A 6,755-nucleotide genomic window follows, 5' to 3' on the forward strand; every position below is an offset into this window, starting at 1 on the left:
ACCACTGGCTCTTTGAAAAAAAATCCCTGAAGTGGCTTTGGCTTTTTGGCTAGGAGGTCTAAACCTGCTGAGAACTTTCTTGCCCAGGATTCTGTGTGAACAAAAATGCTTCTGCTGGGAGCTGGGATCCTCGGTACCATGCTTGCTAGCACTGGATGAGTCTCTGGAAGGACGCACGGGACTCCACAAAGCTGACCTGTCCCACCGAGGTCAAATGGATACCTCTGCAATGGCCCGAGGCCTCCAACTTACATCACTGTAACCAACCGTTACCTTCAGCATCCTTGTGAGCCTGCACAAGGCCCCGACTCCGGGGAGACTCTTGGGAGCCCGGCCTTCCTCGGCTAAAATCCAAAGGGATGGTGACTTCCACCCACAAGGTCCCCACTGAACTGCAAAGATGTGGAGCGTAGGTCAGAGAGGGGACCAGGAGGGAAGACGTCCTGACAGGCAATGAGTTCCCTAGGCTCTGGCCACCCCACTCACGTCCCATGTACTGGGCACCCATGGGACACCACCGCTTTATCCCCTCCTCTGTCCACAGCCGCCCCAACCCCACCCCACAACCCAGGCACACACGCTGGAGGTTACAAAACCACACGGCCTGAATAGAGCCTGACGGAGTGAGAGCTCATTTCACGAAGCGGGGGGGTGGGTTGGGGTGGGGTGGGGTGGGGGTTGGGGGTCTGTAGAGAGCCCAATTCTCCCTCGTGGGTGGCTACAGGATACAAATGAATATCGCTTCTTAGGCAGAGGGGCTTCTTTAGGCCGTCACGTTTGCAGGACTGTCTCTCAAACCCTTCCTTGAGGCCACAAAATAGATTCCACTCCACCCATCAATGTTTCCCCGGGTGCTGAATGTATCCTGTCAAGAGACCTGAGCCTGACACTTTGAGTTAAACAACTTTATTGGCTTTCTGTGTTTGTTTGCTTCTGAGAGGGAGTCTTGCTCTGTCCCCCCATGGCTGGAGTACAGTGGCATGATCTCAGCTCACTCAAACCTCTGTCTCCTGGGTTAGAGTGATTCTCCTGCCTCAGCACCACCACACCTGGCTCATTTTTTTATTTTTAGTAGACACAGGATTTGACCCTGTTTCATTGGTTTTTACTGGAGATTCAAGATTTGAGTCACACCTCATTGTGTGCCATATAATGACTTTTTTTTTTTTTTAAAGCACAATATATCTGCTTTATTTGAGTGGCTTTGTATATCGTTATAATTGTGTTATAGATGAAGGAAAGGTATTAAACATGGTGCTAATGATAGTAAAAGTGAAAAGAAAAGAAAGGCTATCTATTTTGTAGATAGAATAAAGTTGCTCAGTATTTAGAGTTACCTAAATACGTCAGCATTTAAACTCCTCCTACTAAAAGCATGCCAGTCTGAATAATCCTCCTTGAAACACAATTTTTGATATGGTTAATGTTTTTAAGTATGTGACTCCTGCAGAATAGCTGGACAGAAAATACACATTTAAAAAAGAACAGCACAAGGATCCACCAGACTTGGGAAAAAATCAAAAACAACACAAGCCTTATGAAGAACTGAGTTCTTAAAATATTATGGAGAACATGGCTATTGGAAGAGATGGCAATATTGGCAAGTTGATTGTTACATTGGTCAGCAATAGCTAGCACTATTTTTTTGGCAATCTTTCAGGCACTGCAACTACTACTGCAAAATGATATATAGTCCATTAAACAACATAATCACAAATCAAAAAATATTTTAGTAATATAATGCTTCAGATTTAGAAGCAAATCAAGTGTTAAAATTCAACTGCTATAATAACTAACCCCAAAGATAATCGTATCTGACAAAAAAGCTTCCGCAGAGTTACTACTTCAGAATTATACTTTCTCTTGATATTTATTTTATTTTATTTTATTATTTTTATTTTATTTTTTTCTTGATAAGGCGTCTCACTCTGTCGCCCAGGCTGGAGTGCAATGGCATAATCTTGGCTCACTGCAACCTCCACTTCCCAGGTTTAAGTGATTATCCTTCCTCAGCCTCCTGAGTAGCTGGGACTACAGGCGCCTGACACCATGCCCAGCTAATTTTTATACTTTTAATATAGGTGGGATTTCACCATATGGTCTCGATCTCTTGACGTTGTGATCTGCCCACCTTGGCCTCCCAAAGTGCTGGGATGACAGGCATGAGCCACCATGCCTGGCATTCTCTTGATATTTAAACTTTTAAGTCAGTCCAGAGAAATATGATAAATGTCAACAGTAAGTATGGTGTTGAGGCAGAAGTAGGACCAAACTTTTTCATATGTTATTCAGTTGATAACAATATGACCTGGGTAGTAATTTCCTATGTTTCTACTTATACACAAATACAAAACAGTAAAACAGAGATACTGCTAAATAAAGGATACATTAAGTTCTTAATAGTAACTCAATAAACTGGAACATTGTCAAAAAGCACCTAGTGAACTTTTTCAGTGTTTTTTTCTATTATCCAATAAGTGAATTAGGCTATTCCTTTCCAATTTCCCAAGCACTTTTTGTCCCTATCACCATTTCTGTGTTCGAAGAAAAATTAACAAATCAAGTAAAAAAACTAAACAAGCAAAAAAAAAAACACAACTACAGTATCTGCAAAAGTTTTGTAGAAGACTGAAACTGTTGAGTATAAGCATCTCGTATTCTATTATCATTAGTTAACTGAAGAGTTTGTTAAAGACATACATTTCATAAAAAAAGTTAGTTTGAAGTTATTGACCAGTATGTACCATTCCTAAGTATTAGTAACCAAATTCATGACAATAAAGAGCTATCTAACAAGAAAAATTAGTGACTACCAGCACCATCAACAAGACTTTGTCTTTACAATTCATTACCACTTACCATGCATTGTAATGTCTAGGATTGACTCTGATAGCATTTCAAAAACAAGCTAACGCTTTGTCCAATTCTTCAGTTAAGACAAACTCTCGCCCTAATAAAGTATAGGCATAAGCATAATTTGGATCCACTTGGATAGCTCTCTGGAAGAATTTAATTGCAATATCGTGTTCCCGTTGCAGACTGAAACAGTTCCCTGCAGCACACCAGGCCTCTGGAGAATTTTTATCCATGTCTGTTAAGTCTTTTGACAGAAATGAAAGAGCGACATCTTTTTGAAGATGCCAAAGTGTTGTAGAGTAGATTTCCATGCCTTCGAATCTATAATTCTCTATCCTTCTAACCTCTGAGAATATTCTTTCGGCTTGCATGTACTCTGAAAGTTCAAAATAGGACCTTCCAATGTGGCACATTACCCAACCAGTATTGTAGTGGTGAGAAGGTAGATGGCTCAAAATATTTATAGCTTCTTTGCAGTGGTATGAACATAAAGCTAAATAACCTTTCCCCCTTTCATGAAGAAGGCTCATCAAGCCTTCTGCTGCTGCTTTTTGTAGATTAAAAGCCTGAATCTGAGGTGTGATTGTGGATATTTCCTCTTCTGAATTGATGGAAGAGTCCAATTTTGTAATTTCCAGGTTTTCATTTATAGTAGATTGAGTTATTCCTCCTTTATTATTTTTACTTTTTGTTTTTCTCTTTGGGATTTTAGGTGGAAACTTCATTTTTAATTTCTTCCTATTCTCCTTGGTTGTGGAACTGTCACTAGTAAAGAGTCATGAACTTCTTCGATGCAGTGCATTTGGGGGAGATGTCATAGTGGGGCTCATTACCTGAGGTGTTGTAGTTATTTATGGACCAGAACTTTCTGTTAGTGAAAGAATTGGAGTTACCTCTCGGCTATTTCCACTCTGCGAGAAGACAGACTTTGCTCCAGTTTGGCCAATTCTGGCAACAGACTTTTTTGAAGGGGCTCCGGTGGATGGCACATCAATTACAGAAGGTGTATTAGTGTAGTTTTGTAAATAAGATCCATCTCCATGACTTGGGGTTTCTAATGGCAAAATCCCAAAACTTGGGGTAAATGGACTAAGAGCTGCTTGTCCTGTTAATAAACTTCGACCAGTTTTTGGTTTATTTTGAACCTGTTTAGATAACATGGAAGTTCCTGTTCCCAGTGGGACAGTTTCAGGTGAAATTACAGCTGAATAAATAAAAGACACTGGGGAATCTGTATTCAAGGAGTACTTTGAATTGGAAGATTCTAAACTGACTCTGTTTAATTCAGTTGTGTCCTGGGGTGTTTCCATAAGAATCGTCTCAGGCTGTCTGTGACATAAACTGTGATTAAGTACTTGTGTTGTGCAAGAGTTGGGCAGACAGTTGCTAAAGTTCTGTAAAGATGTGAATTTAAATGTTTGGCCAGGATCTGGCTTTTCACCTATTTCACGTAACGACTCAAAGGGATACCAGAGGAAATGATTTAAACTAAGTCTCTTTTGGTAACATTCTTATCCTTTAGCAAGCCGATCTGTCTTGCAATATACACGTCCTGACAATGGAAGGGGAAAGCAAACTGAATCACCAAACTCAGTAACGATATCATCATGGCTTTTCTGCTTATTAAACACTCCACCAGATAAGATTTGTTCCCATTCTGCAAGCTTACTGAGATCAACACAACATTTTGCAAGCAGGTATTTGCATTGTGGTGTAGGACAACTATGTCTTTTCAAGAGTCTATATGCTTTATAGGCCTTTCCTGGGAGGTAAGAACAGGTCGCCATTAAAAACAAAGCTTCTTCTGAGTGTACTTCTGCATAAAGGCTTTCTGTGAGGAAAACCTCATCTCGGTAAGCATAGTGGTTTAGTGCTTGCCATATAGCAGCCTGGACGGGTTCCTGCAGCACTGTCATCCTCGAGGCAAAGGCCCAATTTCTGCAGTGCCTCAGGAAACCCTCACACCACCCACACCCCTCCCCCCTGTAGCAGCTCCGGCCCTGCCAGCCTAGGCTCATTTAAATTCACCAGTTACCGGGGGATGGGGGTGGCCGAGCCAGAATGACTTCTTTATCCTGCCGACTCTGGAAAGCCTGGCCTCTTGTGATCCATTCCAAAGCGAAAGTCACCTCATGTTTGGGAAACAGATCCACTCCCAAGTTCAGTGGAGGGTTGTGGCATGTAGGACGAAGGACTCTCTTCCATCTGATTTGGTCTGCACAGCAGGGCCTAGGGCTGGAGTCCTCTCTGTGAGGACCGCTGTCTCCCTCTACCTTGGGTTCCATTGGCCCCACCCTGGGACATGGGCCTTGGCAGATTCTGGCCCTTCCTGGCCCTTAAGTTGCTGTCAGAAACCCCATCTCGTGTTCGGATGCCCTGAATAACTGTGGCTCTAGCCTCTCTGGAAACATTGGAAATCTCTCCTCTACACATGGTCACCTAAAACCCCAGGAGCTTGGGACACACATCTGCCATCACCTCACTGCTTTCGGGAGAGAATGCTGAGAGTCTCTTGCCAACTCTCTCTTGACTTGAGTTCTTCATGGGTGTGTGGTTAAGACATAGTGAGACCAGATGTATTAACTCAGGCCGGGTGCTGGTGGCTCACGTCTTTAACCCCAACACTTTGGGAGGCCGAGGCTGTAGGATCCCTTGAGGAATAGCCTAACCCTGGGGAGGTTGAGGCTGCAGTGTGTGAGCCATAATGGTGTAATTTGGATCCAGCAGTTTTCTAAACAGTCATTTTGTAGAATCTGCAAAGAGATATTTGTGAGCCCATTGAGGCCTATGGTTAACAGGGAAATATTTTCAAATAAAAAGAAAACAGAAGCTTTCTGAGAAACTTCTTTTTGATGTGTGTATTCATCTCACAGTGTTGAAACTTTTTTTTATTGAGCAGTTTGGAAACAGTCTTTTTGTAAAATCTGCAAAGGGATATTTCTTAGCCATTTGAGACCTAAGGTGAAAAAGAGATATCTTCACATAAAAACTAGACAGAAGCATTCTGAGAAAGTTCTTTGTGATGTGTGCATTCATCTCACAGAGTTGAACCTTTCTTTGGTTTGAGCAGTTTGGAAACAGTCTTTTTTTTAAATATGCAAATGGATATTTGTGAGCCCTTCACAGCCTATGATGAAACAGGAAATACCTTGACATAAAAACTAGACAGAATCTTTCTGAGAAAATGCTTTGCAATGTGTGCTTTCATCTCACAGAGTTGAACTTTTCTTTTGATTGAGCAGTTTAAAAACAGTCTTTTTGTAGAATCCACAAACGGATATTTGCAGAGCTTTTAGGCCTATGGTGAAAACGGAAATATTTTCACAAAAACACTAAAAAGAAGCTTTCTGAGAATCTTCTTTGTCATGCCTGGATTCATATCACAGAGCAGAACCTTTCTTTTGATTGAGCAGATTGGAAACAGTATTTTTTACAATCTGCAAATGGATATTTCTGAGCCGTTTGATGCCTGTAGTGAAAAAGAATTATCTTCACATAAAAACTAGACAGAATCATTCCGAGAAACTTCTTCCTGATGTGTGCATTCATCTCACAGAGCTGAACCTTTCTTTTCATGGAGCAGTTTGGAAACAGTCTTTTTGTAGTATCTGCAGAGGTATATTTGTGAATGGTGTAAGGACTATGGTGAAAAAGCAAATTTCTTCACATAAAAACTAGACAGAAGCATTTTGAGAAACTTCTTTTTTATGTGTGCATTCATCTCACACAGATGAATCTTTCTTTTCATTGAGCAGTATGGAAAGAGTCTTTTGGTTCAACCTGCAAAGGGATATTTCTGAGCAGTTTGAGGCCTATGGTGAAAAAGTAATAACTTCACATAAAAACAAGACAGAAGCATTCTGAGAAACTAATTTTTTATGTGTGCATTCATCTCACAG

General features: G+C 41.2%; 1 pseudogene; it reads right to left on the bottom strand.

Moving 5' to 3' along the window:
- Positions 1 to 2,855: 2,855 nt before the first annotated feature.
- On the bottom strand, positions 2,856 to 4,772 carry LOC129008290 (cell division cycle protein 27 homolog; annotated as a pseudogene).
- Between the last annotated feature and the right edge of the window lie 1,983 nt (positions 4,773 to 6,755).

The sequence above is a fragment of the Pongo pygmaeus genome, chromosome 16, assembly GCF_028885625.2.
Source record: "Pongo pygmaeus isolate AG05252 chromosome 16, NHGRI_mPonPyg2-v2.0_pri, whole genome shotgun sequence".
In the NCBI taxonomy this organism is placed as follows: Eukaryota; Metazoa; Chordata; class Mammalia; order Primates; family Hominidae; genus Pongo; species Pongo pygmaeus.